We start from the raw sequence: 18,084 nt of genomic DNA on the forward strand, positions 1-18,084 counted from the left end.
ATAGCATTGTGTTCGGAAAAGATCCTTGATATGATTTCAATTTTCAATACATACTTGAAAAGAATGTGTATTCTGCTGCTTTTGGATGGAATGCTCTATAAATATCAATTAGGTCCATTTGGCCTAACGTGTCATTTAAACCTGTTTCCTTTTTGATTTTCAGTCTGGATGATTTGTCCATTGATGTAAATGGTGTTAAATTCCCCTACTATTATTGTGTTACTGTCAGTTTCTTCCTTTATGTCTGTTAATATTTTCTTTATGTATTTAGGTGGTCATATGTTGGCTGTATCTATATTTACAATTGTTGTATCTTCTTCTTGGATTGATCCCTTGATCACTATGCAATGTCCTGCTTTGTCTCTTGTTACAGTCTTTGTTTTAAAGTATATTTTGTCTGGTATAAGTATTGCTACTCTAGCTTTGTTTTGATTTCCATTTGCATGGGATACCTATTTCCATCCCCTCACTTTCAGGCTGTGTGTGTCTTTAGATCTGAAGTGAGTCTCATGTAGGCAGGGTCTTGTTTTTGTATCCATCAGCCACTCTATGTTTTTTGACTGGAGCATTTAGTTCATTTACATTTAATGATAGATATGTACTTATTTTCATTTTGTTAATTTTTAGGTTGTTTTGTAGTCCTTTTTTGTCCCTTTCATCTTTTGTTCTCTTCCCTTATGATTTGATAACTATCTTTACCATTATGTTTGGATTCCTTTCTCTTTTTATAGATTTTTGGTTTGTGGTTACCATGAGGTTTACATATAGTAATCGCTATATATGTGATCATTTCAAGTTGCTGATCTCTTAATTTCAAATGCATTTTAACCACCCTGCATTTTTACTTCCCTCCTGCCACAATAACTGTTTCTGACATCATATTTTACATCTTTTTCTTTTGTGTATCTCTTAACTGCTTGTTGCAGATATAGATAATTTTGCTACTTTTGTCTTTTAACCTTCCTATTAGTTTTGTACTTGGTTGGCTTACTATCTTTACTGTGTATTTGCCTTTATCAATGAGCTTTTTCCTTTCATAATTTTCATGTTTCTAGTTGTGGCCTTTTCTTTTTCATTTAGAGAAGTCCCTTTAACATTTCTTGTAATGCTGGTTTGGTGGTGCTGAACTCTTTTAGCTTTTGCTTGTCTGTAAAGTTTTTGATCTCTGCATCAAATCTGAATGAAAGCCTTGCCGGGTAGAGTATTCTTGATTGCAGGTTTTTCCCTTTCATTACTAAATATGTTGTGCCACTCATTTCTGGCCTGTTGAGTTTCTGCTGAAAAGTCAGTTTATAGCCGTATAGGAGTTACCTTGTACATAACTTGTTGCTTTTCTCTTGCTGCTTTTAATATTCTCTTTATCTTTAATTTTTGCCATTTTAATTACAATATGTCTTGGTGTGTTCCTCTTTAGGTTGATCATGGATGGACTGTCTGTGCTTCCTGGACCTGGATATCTGTTTTCTTTCCCAGGTTAGGGAAGTTTTCAGCTATTATGTCTTCAAATATGCTCTCTGCCCCTTTCTCTTTCTCTTCTCCTTCTGGGACCCCTATAATGCAAATGTTAGTATGCCTGATGTCTCTGAGATCTCTAAAAATGTCCTTATTTATTTTTATTCCTTTTCTCACTCAGCTTCAGTTATTTTCATTACTCTGTCTTCCAGCTCACTGATCTGTTCTTCTGTATCTTCTAATTTACTGTTGATTCCTTTTAGTGTTCTGTTTTTTTTTTTTTATCTCAACTATTGTATTCTTCAGCGCTGTTTGGTTCTCTTTATATCTTCTAACTCTTTGTTGAACTTCTCACTGTGTTCATCCATTCTTCTCCCAAGTTCTTTGATCATCTTTATGACCATTACCTTGAACTCTATTGAGTAGATTGCCTATTTCCACTTCACTTAGTTCTTCTGGGGTTTATCTTGTTCTTCCATTTGAAACATGTTCCTCTGTTGCCTCATTTTGCCTAATTCGTTATATTTATTTTTATGTATTTGGTAGGTTAATTATGTTTCCTGACCTTGGAGAGATAGCCTTTTGTAGGAAATGCCCTATGCATCCCAGCAGCACATTCCTTTCTGGTCACCAGAGCTATATGCTCCAGGGGTGCTCTCCATGTGGGCTGTGTGGTTCTTCCTGTTGTGGCAGACTGACTATTGTGGGCTGTCTGGTAGGCATGGCTGGCTGGTCTGGTTGGTTGCCAGGCCCTGCCTTGTATGGAAGCTGCCAGCTACTGGTTGGCAGGGCCAGATCATAAGGCAGCTGGCTGTGGAACCCCAGGAGGTCCCAATGCTAGTGCTGGCTCACTGATGGGCAGACCTAGTTCTGGGGTAGGTGGTTGCAGGGCCAGAGTTCCTGATCTTGTACTGGTCTGCTGGGGCTGTTTTCTGACACAACTGGCTATGGGTTCCAGGGTCCCAAAGCTGGTGTTGGCCCACTGGTGAGTGGGGCCCTAGGGATCCTGGTGTGGCTGGCTGGGGAGTTCCATGTATCTCACAGCTGGAGTTTGCTTGCTGGTGGGTGGGCTGGGTTCTGCCATAGCAGGTTGTGGGGCGGCAGTGGTCCTGGACCTGGTATCTTCCTGCTGATGGGTAGGGCCAGGGCCCAGAGGGTCCTGGGTCTGGTGCCTGTTCATTGGTGGGCAGATCTGAGTCCCAGGGTCTCTGGCTGCAGGGCCCTAGGGTTTCCTAGTCTGGTGCCTGCGCACTGGTATGTGGGGCTGGGTTCTGGGCCCTCTGATGGACAGGGCTGTGTCTAGGGGTAGCTGTGGGCTCAGGGAGTCTTAAGGCAGCCTGCCTGCTAGTGGGTAGGGCTGTGTCCCTGTCCAGCTAGTTGCTTGGCCTGAGGCATCCCAGTACTGGAGCCTATAGGCTGGTGGGCAGGGGTGGGACTGGGTCCCAAGACTGAGAAGCTAGAGGGAGGATTCTAAAATGGTATTTGACAGCACTAGTATCTACATGGTAGAACGAGCTCTCAAAAATGGCTGCTGCAAGTGCCTGTGTCCCTAGGATGAGGTCCAGTTGCCTCCTGCCTCTCCAGGAGACTCTCCAAGGTCAGCAGATGGGTCTGACCCAGGCTTCTTTCAAATTACTACTTCTGCCCTGAGTCCCAGAGAGTATGAGATTTTGTGTGCACCCTTTAAGAGTGGAGTCCCTATTTCCCCCAGCCCTGTGGGTCTTCTGAAAGTAAGCCCTGCTGGCCTTCAAAGCCAAGCAATCTGGGGACTCATCTTCCTGGTGCAGGACCCCTAGGCTGGGGAGCCTGATGTGGTACTCAGACGCCTCGCTTCTTGGGGAGAACTTCTGCAATTGTAATCATTCTCCTGTTTGTGGGTTGCCCACCTGGTATGGGTCTTGACTGTACTGCAACTCTACTCCCTTATCTGTGTCGTCATGGTTCCTTCTTTATATCTTTAGATAGAAGATCTTTTATGGTAGATTCTGGTCTTTCTGATCAATAGTTGCTCTGGTGTGCCTGTGAGAGGAGGTGAGCTCAGGATCTTCCTACTCTACCATCTTGGACCAGAATAAGGAAGGATTTTTTTCTAACTGGTAAACTAGCAAGCTCCTACCTCACAGGATTGTGTGATGATTAAATTACATAATCCATACAAAGGGTTAAGCCTAGTGCCTGGTACATAGTATGCACTCAACACACATTAGCTTTAAAAATAGTGTGGAGTAGTATTAATATCCCCATTTTACGTAAGTGTAGATCTGCCTAATTGCAAACTTTCAAACACTTCATTAAATGACTTCACATCATGCTCAGCTGCCACTTTTAATGCCTTTATCTCTTCTAAGCAGATTTTTGATGAAACCATTCAGGCAAAGAAACTTGCTGGAGTGTCTAGAGTACTAACCAACAGAAGTTGGGTAAAATATTAACAATACTTATTTTTTAATACAATACTTATTTTTTTTATCTTTATAGCGATTACCTACTCTGCCCTTAGCTTCCATAATGAACGCAGGGAACCACACTTTTTCATTGCCAAGTCAATATCTTTTGGAAAACCAGCAGGTTAAAGACCAGTCAACACTATGATGTGAGTGCCACCTACTGCTGAGAAGCTTAAAGGCACTCTCAGGTAATCTTAATGTCTCAATTTGGTTCACGGCATGACTTGTTCCTTCAGATGGATGAAACTTAGATGATACTTATTTCATTTAGGTAGTTAAAAAGTTAAAACTTAAACAATTCCCTTTAACTTTTAACTAGTTAATTAGTTAACCAACCAACTATTTGTGCACAGGCCCCCTTTTAACTGGAAAGCTCTGTCTTTTAACTGCTTAAGAAGTTTTAAATTTTAAATTATTTTAACTCTGAGTGATTTAAGTAATTATTTCTAAGACGAGCTCAGTGGGCTTGTATTTATGAGCTACTACATATAACTTCAATTCTACTTTCACTGAACACTTTCTTTGAGGAAGGCACTAGACATGGGGGAAACAGAGTTTTTTAAATTATCTCAATAGAGAACAGCAGTATAAAAATACATATGACCAAATGTTAAGTGCTAAAATATAAGTCTATATGAAATCACACCAGAAAAGAGATGAGGGAGCAGTCAGTTCTGTGTGAGAGTCTACAGAGGTAACCTTTGAACTACAGAATGTCAGAACAGGTGGGAACTTATTCATTTGTCTGTTCACTTATTAAGTGCCTACTGTTTGCACAAAGATAAATCATATAGGGTTCATTTTCTAAAAGAGCCAACAGCCTAGTAGGGGAGGCAGAAGTATAAGCAAATTATTTATTTCCCCCCTTCTGTATAAAACCAGAATAAACTTTGGTAGTTTGGAATAGAAATAAAAACATCATCTACCCATGCATACAAAGAAATCAATGCCCAGTGTAAACTACTATAATAGGAGTAAGTACAATGTGCAATGGTAAAGATGGCATGATTAACCCCACCCCTCGGTGAGTCCTTCTACTGGAATATGAGTTCCTTGAGGGTAAAAGTTGGTCTTATTTATTTTGTAACCCTTGGGCAAGCACAGGACATGCAACACAGCCACCAATCAAGGCTGGGTGAATTGTGTTCAGGGGAGGGAAAGGACCAAGAAGGTTCATCAAGGAGAAAATTGAGCTGGGTGTTAAAGTTAAGAAGGAGTTTTAGGGCTTCCCTGGTGGCGCAGTGGCTGAGAGTCTGACTGCCAATGCAGGGGACACGGGTTCGAGCCCTGGTCTGGGAAGATCCCACATGCCGCAGAGCAACTAGGCCCGTGAGCCATGGCCGCTGAGCCTGCGCATCTGGAGCTTGTGCTCCATAACAAGAGAGGCTGCGACAGTGAGAGGCCCGCGCACCGCGATGAAGAGTGGCCCCCGCTCGCCACAACTAGAGAAGGCCCACGCACAGAAACGAAGACCCAACACAGCCAAAAATGAATAAATAAATAAATAAAATTAAAAAAAAAAAAGAAGGCGTTTTAAAGGTTTACAAGGGAAGAGGGGGTTGAGGGGAAAAAAAGAGGCCAAAGAAGAATATCTGAGCAAAGGAATTCACATGGAAAAAGATAGATTTGTGAAACAGCATAGGCCATCGGGAAACTGCAAATAACTTGCTATATTTGGAGTGTAGGGTAGGAACAGAGACTTGATGGGATATTAGGCTGGAGAAACAGGAAAACACACACACACACACACACACACACATAATGGGAGGCTCTGCATGCCATATATGGGAGTTAGGACATTACTGTGTACAGATATGTGTGTTAGAAAGACAACTCTAATGGCAATGGAGAGGCTGGATTGGAGTAGGAAGGAGACTAAATAAGAGAAACTTGGCAGGAAGGTGTACAAGTAGAGAGTGCAGACTGAACTAAGGCCCTGGAGACAGAGAGAAAGGGACAGACTCCAAAGATATTTGAGACCATTTTGGCAATATGGAAGACTAGAGATTCTGAAATTCTTCTGCTGGATATCATCTAAAAATACTCAATAAAATACTAATACACACACTCTCTCACTCCTTTACATGATTAGATGAAATATGGGAAGGAAAGGGAAACCTGATGAAGCTAGGGGTGAAATTGGGAGTTTAAGGCCAGGGAGGGGAGCATACGGTTAGGAAAGGCAGATGAAATAAGTGAGGGATGTGAATGATAAAGGCTTCAGATATACTATAGACATACAAGGACCAAGGGCAGGGGTGCCACTGCACAGAGGGAGCTGGGGATAAAGCCTTGGGCCTACCCAGGGCAGACGACAACAGAGAGACCATGCTAGGTAAAGCTAGGATACAGGAAAGGCTATTCCCAGGAAGCCACAACAGTGAGAGGCCCGCGTACCACAAAAACAAAAACAAAAACAAAAACAAAAAAAAACCACATAAGAGAAAAGCAAGGGTCATGAGCAAGAGTCAACCAAAAAAGAGAAAAAGCAATAGAACTAGACTCACAAAAGTTTCAGATAGTGGAATTATGGAATAGAAAATATTTAAACAATATTTTATTTATTTAGATAAGTGAAAAATAAATTTAAAACATGATTAAGGAGCAAAAGATCAACAAAATATACAGGCAGATTAAAATACATATACATATAGCTTTAAGAAAGGAAAAATATCACAAAGGAAATGAAAAACTCAGTGCTAGGGTAAACAGCAGACTGGATGCAATTAAAGAGAGAATTGATGAAATGAAAGATAAGACTGAAGAAATGTTGCAGAATACAGACTGGATGTCAAATCTATGAAAAATATAAAGAAGAAATTAAAAGACATGGAGTGTAGAAAGAAGACAAGTTTATCAGGTATATTTTCTATCTTTCATGTATTACAGATGACAGTATGGCCAAACACTGCTCTTCAGGCAGGCCTTTACCTGCTATATAAAAACCACCCCAAAACATAATGCCTTAAAACTACAACCATTTTATTTGTTCATAATTCTGTAGGTCAAGAATGTGAGCAAAGCTTGGGTGGGTAGTTCTTTTGCTCCACACGGCATTGGCTCATGTTGCCTGCCAGATGATGACTTGTGCTGGAGCATCCAAAATGGCATCACTGCTGCTGGGGGAAGATGGCAGAAGAGTAAGACGCGGAGATCACCTTCCGCCCCACAGATACATCAGAAATACATCTACACGTGGAACAACTCCTACAGAACACCCACTGAACGCTGGCAGAAGACCTCAGACTTCCCAAAAGGCAAGAAAGTCCCCACATACCTGGATAGGGCAAAAGAATAAACAGAGACAAAAGAATAGGGATGGGACCTGCACCAGTGGGAGGGAGCTGTGAAAGAGGAAAAGTTTCCACACACTAGGAAGCCCCTTCGCGGGCAGAGACTGCAAGTGGCGGAGTGGGGGAGCTTCGGAGCCGCGGAGGAGAGCGCAGCAACAGGAGTGCAGAAGGCAAAGCGGAGAGAGATTCCCACACAGAGGATCGGTGTCGACCGGCACTCACCAGCCCAAGAGGCTTGTCTGCTCACCCGCCGGGGGGGGGGGGGGGCGGGGGCTGGGAGCTGAGGCTCAGGCTTCGGTCGGATCGCAGGGAGAGGACTGGCAGCGTGAACACAGCCCAAAGGGGTTAGTGTACCACGTCTAGCCAGGAGGGAGTCGGGGGAAAAGTCTGGACCTGCTGAAGAGGCAAGAGACTTTTTCTTCCCTCTTTGTTTCCTGGTGCGCGAGGAGAGGGAATTAAGAGCACTGCTTAAGGGAGTTCCAGAGACAGGCGCGAGCCACGGCTAACAGAGCGGACTGCAGAGACGGGCATGAGACGCTAAGGCTGCTGCTGCCGCCACCAAGAAACCTGTGTGCGAGCACAGGTCACTATCTGCACTTCCCTTCTGGGGAGCCCGTGCAGCCCGCCACTAACAGGATCCTGGGATCCAGGGACAATTTCCCGGGGAGAACGCATGGCGCGCCTCAGGCTGGTGCAACGTCCAGCTGGCCTCTGCCGCCGCAGGCTTGCCCCGCATCCTGCCCCTCCCTCCTGCCGGCCTGAGTGATCCAGAGCCCCTGAATCAGCTGCTCCTTTAACACCGTCCTGTCTGAGCGAAGAACAGACGCCCTCCGGCAACCTACACGAAGAGGTGGGGTCAAATCCAAGGCTGAGCCCCGGGAGCTGTGCGAACAGAGAAAGGGAAATTTCTCCCAGCAGCCTCAGGAGCAGCGGATTAAATCTCCACAATCAACTTGATGTACCCTGCATCTGTGGAATACCTGAATAGACAACGAATCATCCCAAAGTGGACTTTGAGAGCAAGATTTATTCTTTTTTCCCCTTTTCCTCTTTTTGTGAGTGTGTATGTTTCTGTGTGAGATTTTTGTCTGTATAGCTTTGCTTTCACCATTTGTCCTAGGGTTCTGTCTGGCCGTTTTTTTGTTTTTTTTTTTTTTTTACTTTTTAAAAACATTTTTTTCTGAATAATTATTTTTTATTTTTTTATTTTAATAACTTTATTTTATTTTATCTTTATTTTACTTTATCCTCTTTCTTCCTCCCTCCCTCCCTCCCTCTCTCTCTCTCTCTCCCTCTCTCTCCCTCTCTTTCTTTCTTTGTTCTTTTTCTCCCTTTTATTCTGACCCGTGTGGATGAAAGGCTCTTGGATGAAAGGCTGCAGCCAGGAGTCAGTGCTGTGCCTCTGAGGTGGGAGAGCCAACTTCAGGACACTGGTCCACAAGAGACCTCCCAGCTCCACGTAATATCAAATGGCGAAAATCTCCCAGAGATCTCCATCTCAACACCAACACCCAGCTTTACTCAACGACCAGCAAGCTACAGTGCTGGACACCCTATGCCAAACAACTAGCAAGACAGGAACACAACCCCACCCATTAGCAGAGAGGCTGCCTAAAATCATAATAAGGCCACAGACACCCCAAAACACACCACCAGATGTGGACCTTGCAACCAGAAAGACAAGATACAGCCTCATCCACCAGAACACAAGCACTAGTGCCCTCCACCAGGAAGCCTACACAAGCCACTGAACCAGCCTTAGCCACTGGGGACAGACACCAAAAACAACGGGAACTACAAATCTGCAGCCTGCAAAAAGGAGACCCCAAACACAGTAAGATAAGCAAAATGAGAAGACAGAGAAACACACAGCAGATGAAGGAGCAAGGTAAAAACACACCAGACCTAACAAATGAAGAGGAAATAGGCAGTCTACCTGAAAAAGAATTCAGAATAATGATAGTAAAGATGATCCAAAATCTTGGAAATACAATAGAGAAAATGCAAGAAACATTTAACAAAGACCTAGAAGAACTAAAGTTGAAACAAGCAGCGATGAACAACACAATAAATGAAATTAAAAATACTCTAGAAGGGATCAATAGCAGAAAAACTGAGGCAGAAGAACGGATAAGTGACCTAGAAGAGAAAATAGTGGAAATAACTACTGCAGAGCAGAATAAAGAAAAAAGAATGAAAAGAGCTGAGGACAGTCTCAGAGACCTCTGGGATAACATTAAACGCACCAAATTATAGGGGTCCCAGAAGAGGAAGAGAAAAAGAAAGGGACTGAGAAAATATTTGAAGAGATTATAGTTAAAAACTTCCCTAATATGGGAAAGGAAATAGTTAATCAAGTCCAGGAAGCACAGAGAGTTCGATACAGGATAAATCCAAGGAGAAACACGCCAAGACACATATTAATCAAACTGTCAAAAATTAAATACAAAGAAAATATATTAAAAGCAGCAAGGGAAAAACACAAATAACACACAAGGGAATCCCCATCAGGTTAACAGCTGATCTTTCAGCAGAAACTCTGCAAGCCAGAAGGGAGTGGCAGGACATATTTAAAGTGATGAAGGAGAAAAATCTGCAACCAAGATTACTCTACCCAGCAAGGATCTCATTCAGATTTGATGGAGAAATTAAAACCTTTACAGACAAGCAAAAGCTAAGAGAGTTCAGCACCACCAAACCACCTTTACAACAAATGCTAAAGGAACTTCCCTAGGCAAGAAACACAAAAGAAGGAAAAGACCTATAATAATGAACCCAAAACAATTAAGAAAATGGGAATAGGAACATACATATCGATAATTACCTTAAATTAAATGGACTAAATGCTCCCACCAAAAGACACAGATTGGCTGAATGGATACAAAAACAAGACCCTTATATATGCTGTCTACAAGAGACCCACTTCAGACCTAGAGACACATACAGCCTGAAAGTAGGGGACGGAAAAAGGTATTCCATGCAAATGGAAACCAAAAGAAAGCTGCAGTAGCAATTCTCATATCAGACAAAATAGACTTTAAAATAAGGACTATTAGAAGAGACAAAGAAGGACACTACATAATGATCAAGGGATCGATCCAAGAAGAAGATGTAACAATTGTAAATATTTATGCACCCAACATGGGAGCACCTCAATACATAAGGCAAATACCAACAGCCATAAAAGGGGAAATAGACAGTAACACATTCATAGTAGGGGACTTAAACACCCCACTTTTACCCATGGACAGATCATCCAAAATGAAAATAAATAAGGAAACACAAGCTTTAAATGATACATTAAACAAGATGGACTTAATTGATATTTATAGGACACTCCAACCAAAAACAACAGAATATACATTTTTCTCAAGTGCTCATGGAACATTCTCCAGGATAGATCATATCTTGGGTCACAAATCAAGCCTTGGTAAATTTAAGAAAATTGAAATTGTATCAAGTATCTTTTCCGACCACAATGCCATGAGACTAGATATCAATTACAGGAAAAGATCTGTAAAAAATACAAACACATGGTGGCTAAACAATACACTACTTAATAATGAAGTGATCACTGAAGAAATCAAAGAGGAAATAAAAAAAATACCTAGAAACAAATGACAATGGAGACACAATGACCCAAAACCTATGGGATGCGGCAAAAGCAGTTCTAAGGGGGAAGTTTATAACAATACAAGCCCACCTTAAGAAGCAGGAAACATCTCGAATAAACAACCTAACCTTGCACCTCATGCAATTAGAGAAAGAAGAACAAAAAAACCCCAAAGCTAGCAGAAGGAAATAAATCATAAAAATCAGATCAGAAATAAATGAAAAAGAAATGAAGGAAACATTAGCAAAGATCAATAAAACTAAAAGCTGGTTCTTTGAGAAGATAAACAAAATAGATAAACCACTAGCCAGACTCATCAAGAAACAAAGGAAGAAGACGCAAATCAATAGAATTAGAAATGAAAAAGGAGAAGTAACAACTGACACTGCAGAAATAAAAAAGATCATGAGAGATTACTACAAGCAACTCTATGCCAATAAAATGGACAATCTGGAAGAAATGGACAAATTCTTAGAAATGCACAACCTGCCAAGACTGAATCAGGAAGAAATAGAAAATATGAACAGACCAATCACAAGCACTGAAATTGAAACTGTGATTAAAAATCTTCCAACAGACAAAAGCCCAGGACCAGATGGCTTCACAGGCGAATTCTATCCAACATTAAGAGAAGAGCTAACACCTATCCTTCTCAAACTCTTCCAAAATATAGCAGAGGGAGGAACACTCCCAAATTCCTTCTACGAGGCCACCATCACCTTGATACCAAAACCAGACAAGGATGTCACAAAGAAAGAAAACTACAGGCCGAGATCACTGATGAACATAGATGCAAAAATCCTCAACATAATACTAGCAAACAGAATCCGACAGCACATTAAAAGGATCATACACCATGATCAAGTGGGGTTTATTCCAGGAATGCAAGGATTCTTCAATATACGCAAATCTATCAATGTGATAAACCATATTAACAAAGTGAAGGAGAAAAACCATATGATCATCTCAATAGATGCAGAGAAAGCTTTTGACAAAATTCAACACCCATTTATGATAAAAACCCTGCAGAAAGTAGGCATAGAGGGAACTTTCCTCAACATAATAAAGGCCATATATGACAAGCCCACAGCCAACATCATCCTCAATGGTGAAAAACTGAAAGCATTTCCACTAAGATCAGGAACAAGACAAGGTTGCCCACTCTCACCACTCTTATTCAACATAGTTTTGGAAGTTTTAGCCACAGCAATCAGAGAAGAAAAGGAAATAAAAGGAATCCAAATCGGAAAAGAAGAAGTAAAGCTGTCACTGTTTGCAGATGACATGATAGTATACATAGAGAATCCTAAAGATGCTACCAGAAAACTACTAGAGCTAATCAATGAATTTGGTAAAGTAGCAGGATACAAAATTAATGCACAGAAATCTCTGGCCTTCCTATACACTAATGATGAAAAATCTGAAAGTGAAATCAAGAAAACACTCCCATTTACCATTGCAACAAAAAAGAATAAAATAACTAGGAATAAACCTACCTAAGGAGACAAAAGACAGGTATGCAGAAAACTGTAAGACACTGATGAAAGAAATTAAAGATGATACAAAGAGATGGAGAGATATACGATGTTCTTGGATTGGAAGAATCAACATTGTGAAAATGACTCTACTACCCAAAGCAATCTACAGATTCAATGCAATCCCTATCAAACTACCACTGGCATTTTTCACAGAACTAGAACAAAAAATTTCGCAATTTGTATGGAAACACAAAAGACCCCGAAGAGCCAAAGCAATCTTGAGAACGAAAAACGGAGCTGGAGGAATCAGGCTCCCTGACTTCAGACTATACTACAAAGCTACAGTAATCAAGACAGTATGGTACTGGCACAGAAAGAGAAAGATCAATGGAACAGGATAGAAAGCCCAGAGATAAACCCACGCACATATGGACACCTTATCTTTGATAAAGGTGGCAGGAATGTACAGTGGAGAAAGGACAGCCTCTTCAATAAGTGGTGCTGGGAAAACTGGACAGGTACATACAAAAGTATGAGATTAGATCACTCCCTAACACCATACACAAAAATAAGCTCAAAATGGATTAAAGACCTAAACGTAAGGCCAGAAACTATCAAACTCTTAGAGGAAAACATAGGCAGAACACTCTATGACATAAATCACAGCAAGATCCTTTCTGACCCACCTCCTAGAGTAATGGAAATAAAAACAAAAACAAACAAATGGGACCTAATGAAACTTCAAAGCTTTTGCACAGCAAAGGAAACCATAAACAAGACCAATAGACAGCCCTCAGAATGGGAGAAAATATTTGCAAATGAAGCAACCGACAAAGGATTAATCTCCAAAATTTACAAGCAGCTCATGCAGCTCAGTAACAAAAAAACAAACAACCGAATCCAAAAATGGGCAGAAGACCTAAATAGACATTTCTCCAAAGGAGATATACAGACTGCCAAGAAACACGTGAAAGAATGCTCAACATCATTAATCATTAGAGAAATGCAAATCAAAACTACAATGAGATATCATCTCACACCAGTCAGAATGGCCATCATCAAAAAATCTAGAAACAATAAATGCTGGAGAGGGTGTGGAGAAAAGGGAACACTCTTGCACTGCTGGTGGGAATGTGAATTGGTTCAGCCACTATGGAGAACAGTATGGAGGTTCCTTAAAAAACTACAAATAGAACTACCATATGACCCAGCAATCCCACTACTGGGCATATACCCTGAGAAAACCAAAATTCAAAAAGAGTCATGTACCAAAATGTTTATTGCAGCTCTATTTACAATAGCCCGGAGATAGAAACAACCTAAGTGCCCATCATCGGATGAATGGATAAAGAAGATGTGGCACATATATACAATGGAATATTACTCAGCCATAAAAAGAAACGAAATTGAGCTATTTGTAATAAGGTGGATAGACCTAGAGTCTGTCATACAGAGTGAAGTAAGTCAGAAAGAAAAAGACAAATACCGTATGCTAACACATATATATGGAATTTAAGAAAAAAAAAATGTCATGAAGAACCTAAGGGTAAGGCAGGAATAAAGACGCAGACCTCCTAGAGAACGGACTTGAGGTTATGGGGAGGGGGAAGGGTGAGCTGTGACAGGGCGAGAGAGAGTCATGGACATATACACACCAACAAACGTAAGGTAGATAGCTAGTGGGAAGCAGCCGCATGGCACAGGGATAACGGCTCGGTGCTTTGTGACCGCCTGGAGGGGTGGGATAGGGAGGGTGGGAGGGAGGGAGACGCAAGATGGAAGAGGTATGGGAACATATGTATATGTATAACTGACTCACTTTGTTATAAAGCAGAAACTAACACACCACTGTAAACAAATTATACCCCAATAAAGATGTTAAAAAAAATTAAATTACTTTTAAAATTCTTAATTGGCTTTTGGGGCTGTAGATGAAATACACACACACACACACACACACACACACATCTATGTATAAAGACTTTTTAAAGGTAATGTTCAACAATGAACTGCTTTAGATAAAAGATTTAAAATGACACTAGGAAATATATATTTGTATATAAAAACCACCTATAGTTAAGGGGACATTTAGACCAAATCTAACATAAAACTCTGTGTCAATATTAGGTCGTCCGTCTGATACATCCATGAGAAGTAGGATTTACACTTTAAGATAATATTCACAGAAGAGTGGAGTAGACTGTAACATTAATGACCCCAAAGATTCAGGCTCCCCACCCATATCCATGCCCTTGTGAAGACCTGCCCTACACTGACTTTGGGCTTGGTCTTGGGATTTGCTTTGGTCAAAGGGAGTGTAATGCAGTAATACAGGCAGAGGCTTGTTAACAGGCTTGCACACTGGGTCCTGCCCTCTTGGAACGCCGCTGTAGACGCCTAACGGGGAAGCCCCATGCAGCCTCTTTGAGGAGAAGCGACCACAGGGAGTGGGCGGCCCACGGGGCCCGCTGGGCCCAGCCCCCAGTCGACTGATCAGCTGAGTGCAGCCACCAAGAAAACCCAGCAGGAGAGCCAGTGTCCAAGCCATAAAATGGTGAGAAATAAGTTGTTATTTTAGGCCACCAAGTTTTGGGGTGGTGCCATACCAAGGGCTGTTTAAAATCTAACTCCAAATTAGCTGGTTTGAAAGAAGGGGAAACTACATCACAGTTATCATACATTCTCCACGTTAGAACCACCTGTATTCTTGTCTGATTGAAAAATACATGGACTCTTTTCAAAGCCGGAAATGAAATGGTAAAATAATGTATGGTGAATGGTTTAGGACATAATAATGTTTTTTTAAAAAATCAAAGCTTATAAACCTTTAATAATATTGTGGTAAAACAATATATTATACGGTATATTCAAGTTAGTTAGAAAATATTTTTAAAGAGGGACCTGGAATTTTCCAGGAGGTAAGGATGATTTTGGAAATGTTGAGAGGACCTGGAAGTCAGTTTAAAAAGAGTCCACATAGGTTAAAAATGTGACAGGTTTGCTTCAAAAAGGAAATAAAAATTATGCTTAATTTAATAAAAGACTGTAAAAAGCCATGTGTCCATAATTATACTCAAAAGAAAAAAATTAGAACTTATTTTCCCTTCAAATACTTAGTACTTTATTCAAGTAAATCTTATTCAGAGAAGGAAAAATGTTGTTGTTGAAGTTTACATGTAGGGCTTTTTACAGGCTGGGTTAAACATACAAAAGATAAGAGAATCTTAGTGGCATGAGAAAGACAAGACTCTCTTCCCGTGAAATATAAATAGGCTCATGAATCTTCCTGCCACCTCCTCAGCACCCACCCACTTACCGGACATTCATCTACTAAATTACTACCAAACATTAAGGAAGTGGGGCAAGGCATTCCTTTCATAGGTATGGGAGGACCTCCCACCTGACCCTGGGGCTTTAGGTTGTGGAAGAGGATTTAAAATTCTGAAGCCAAGTGGATTTTACCTTTTAAATAGACTTTAACTTGAGGGAGTATTTTAAATTTAAATTTAACTACTGGATGGAGGTTTACCAGCTGTTTTGAGGTTGATTGCTTTTTGCGATTACTAAAGATGCTGGATAAAGGCCAAGGATTCACATACTGAGGCTTCCTTTACCTTGTACCCGGAAGGTGAGGGCTGCAAGAATTGTCAACCCAAACCCACATAATGCACTCCTGTTGAGCCTGTTTGCTCTGACCTTTCCCAGGGGATGAAATCAGAAAACAGTTCATTTACCACGCTTTTTAAAAAAATTTAAGTTTTTTGCTCTTTTCAAAGTTGTACATGATTTGAAGAGTTAACTAGTTTCAACAAGACTTCCCGTTCCCTCAAGGCAGCCACTTTCAATTTTTAGCTCATTCTTTGGTATTTACCTCCACCTGTCTAGATAACATGTTCATATTTCTACTTCTTGATATTTCGGTTAGCCATCATCTATTGAGTTCCCAATCGGAAGGTAAGGATTTAGCACACTCCTCTGCACTTCCACCGCACATGTACACTCTTAGTCCTTTTATCCTGATACAGTTATAACATATTTTGCTCAACCTGCCCAATCAGCAGGATGTCATTGATGTAATAGATTAATGTGAAGTTCTGAAGGATGTCCAGAAGGTCCAGATCTCTCCAGACTATTTTATGACAGAGGGCAGGAATGTTAACATAGCCTTGGGCTAAACTGTAAATGTACACTTCTGTCTGTTTCATGGGAATGCCAACTGTTTCTGATCTTATGATTGGAACAGAATGCATTCACTAAATCAACAATGTGTACCAAATACCTGGGGCTGTATTAGTCTACCCTAGCAAATATGCCACATCTGAGCATAGCAGCTGCTACCAGGGCTACCAATTGGTTGAGCTGGCAAGAAGGGTGCTTGTTAAGCAAGGATTGCTTAGGGGAGAACTTGAGACCATAAGGTAGCAGCTAGCAACTGCTAGCAGATATTATTTTGAAAACATGTGGTGTCCTTGAGTTTGCTACAGTTCAGAAAATTCAAGTTCTCTGTGATGCAGGAACATGTCTGAAACAACATACACAATGGCCACCTGGCTCCATTTTGGTTGCTTGAATACTAGTTACTTCATTTTGCTTTTTAAATGATCTTAAATATGTCATCAGGAGCTTTACAAGTTTCTATTAAAATGAGCATTTGGGATGGATATTGATTCTAAAATGGGTAGATTAAGGAGCAGTTTTCTGGGTTTAGAATTCCTGGCTTGGCAAGGGTAGAGGTCATCAACGCCCTGCAGATTTTTTTAGGATAAATATCATTCTAGGTGATTGCTTAAAGTCTTGTGTATCTAAATACCATTTGGTGACTCAAATTATATCTCCTAATCTCAATTCTCTACTGACCTCCAAACTTTAAATCTATTGGCTCAGTATCTCTATTTGCATGTGAAATATGCATCTCAATCTTCACGTCTAAGAACAATGGCCCCTCCCACCAAGCCCATCATTACCTCAATGTAATGAGGACAAACCACTATCCAACTGCTTTGGTTAAAAAAAAAAAAAAAATCCTTGTCTTTTTTCGTCTCTTTTTTCCCTATCAGCAGATCCTGTTGGCCTTACTTCAAAATACATCCTGAATCCTACCCGTTCTCAACATTTCCACTGCTACCACCTTATTCCAGGCCACCCTAATTTATTCCCTGGGCTGCTGGAATAGCCTCCTAGGAGATCTTACAGCTTGCACTTTTGAAGGTCAACAGTCTACCACCACAAGCAGCCGCTTTACAAATTACGCCACTCCCCAGCTCAAAACCATCAAATGACTCCCATCTCCTTACCCTGTTTAATCAGAGCCCCAACCATGTTACTAATCTCATTTCCCACAATCATCACACCTATACTCACTGTGGTCTAAGCACCCTGGCTCCTTGCTTCCTCCCAGAACACCAAACACGTGAACCTTGAGGACTTCGGTAGCTTTTGCTCTTCTCCCTGTCTGGACCGTTCTTCCTGATTCCTCCAAGGCTGGCTGCACTTTCATTCAGCTCTCTACTCAAATGTCAAGACTACGTACCTAAAAGAGCATACTCCTTATTTCCTCTCCCTGTCACTCATGTCAAGCCGCTATGGAGCAGGGAATGCCTGGCACACACTAGGCACCTCAAAACACGCTTGGTTAAATGAATTTGGACTGAACTTATCGTGCTTCACTGCCACCTAGGCTTTGTGAGGTCACCTCACCGAGGTAGGTATACAACAGACGGAAGCAGAAACCAGGTGAGGCCTGCCTCGCCGTTTTTGAGCCCGTTAGCAAGGGCTCATACAGGAACCCCTTGCAGCTCCCC

Source organism: Delphinus delphis, chromosome 1 (assembly GCF_949987515.2).
Source record: "Delphinus delphis chromosome 1, mDelDel1.2, whole genome shotgun sequence".
Classification (NCBI taxonomy): domain Eukaryota; kingdom Metazoa; phylum Chordata; class Mammalia; order Artiodactyla; family Delphinidae; genus Delphinus; species Delphinus delphis.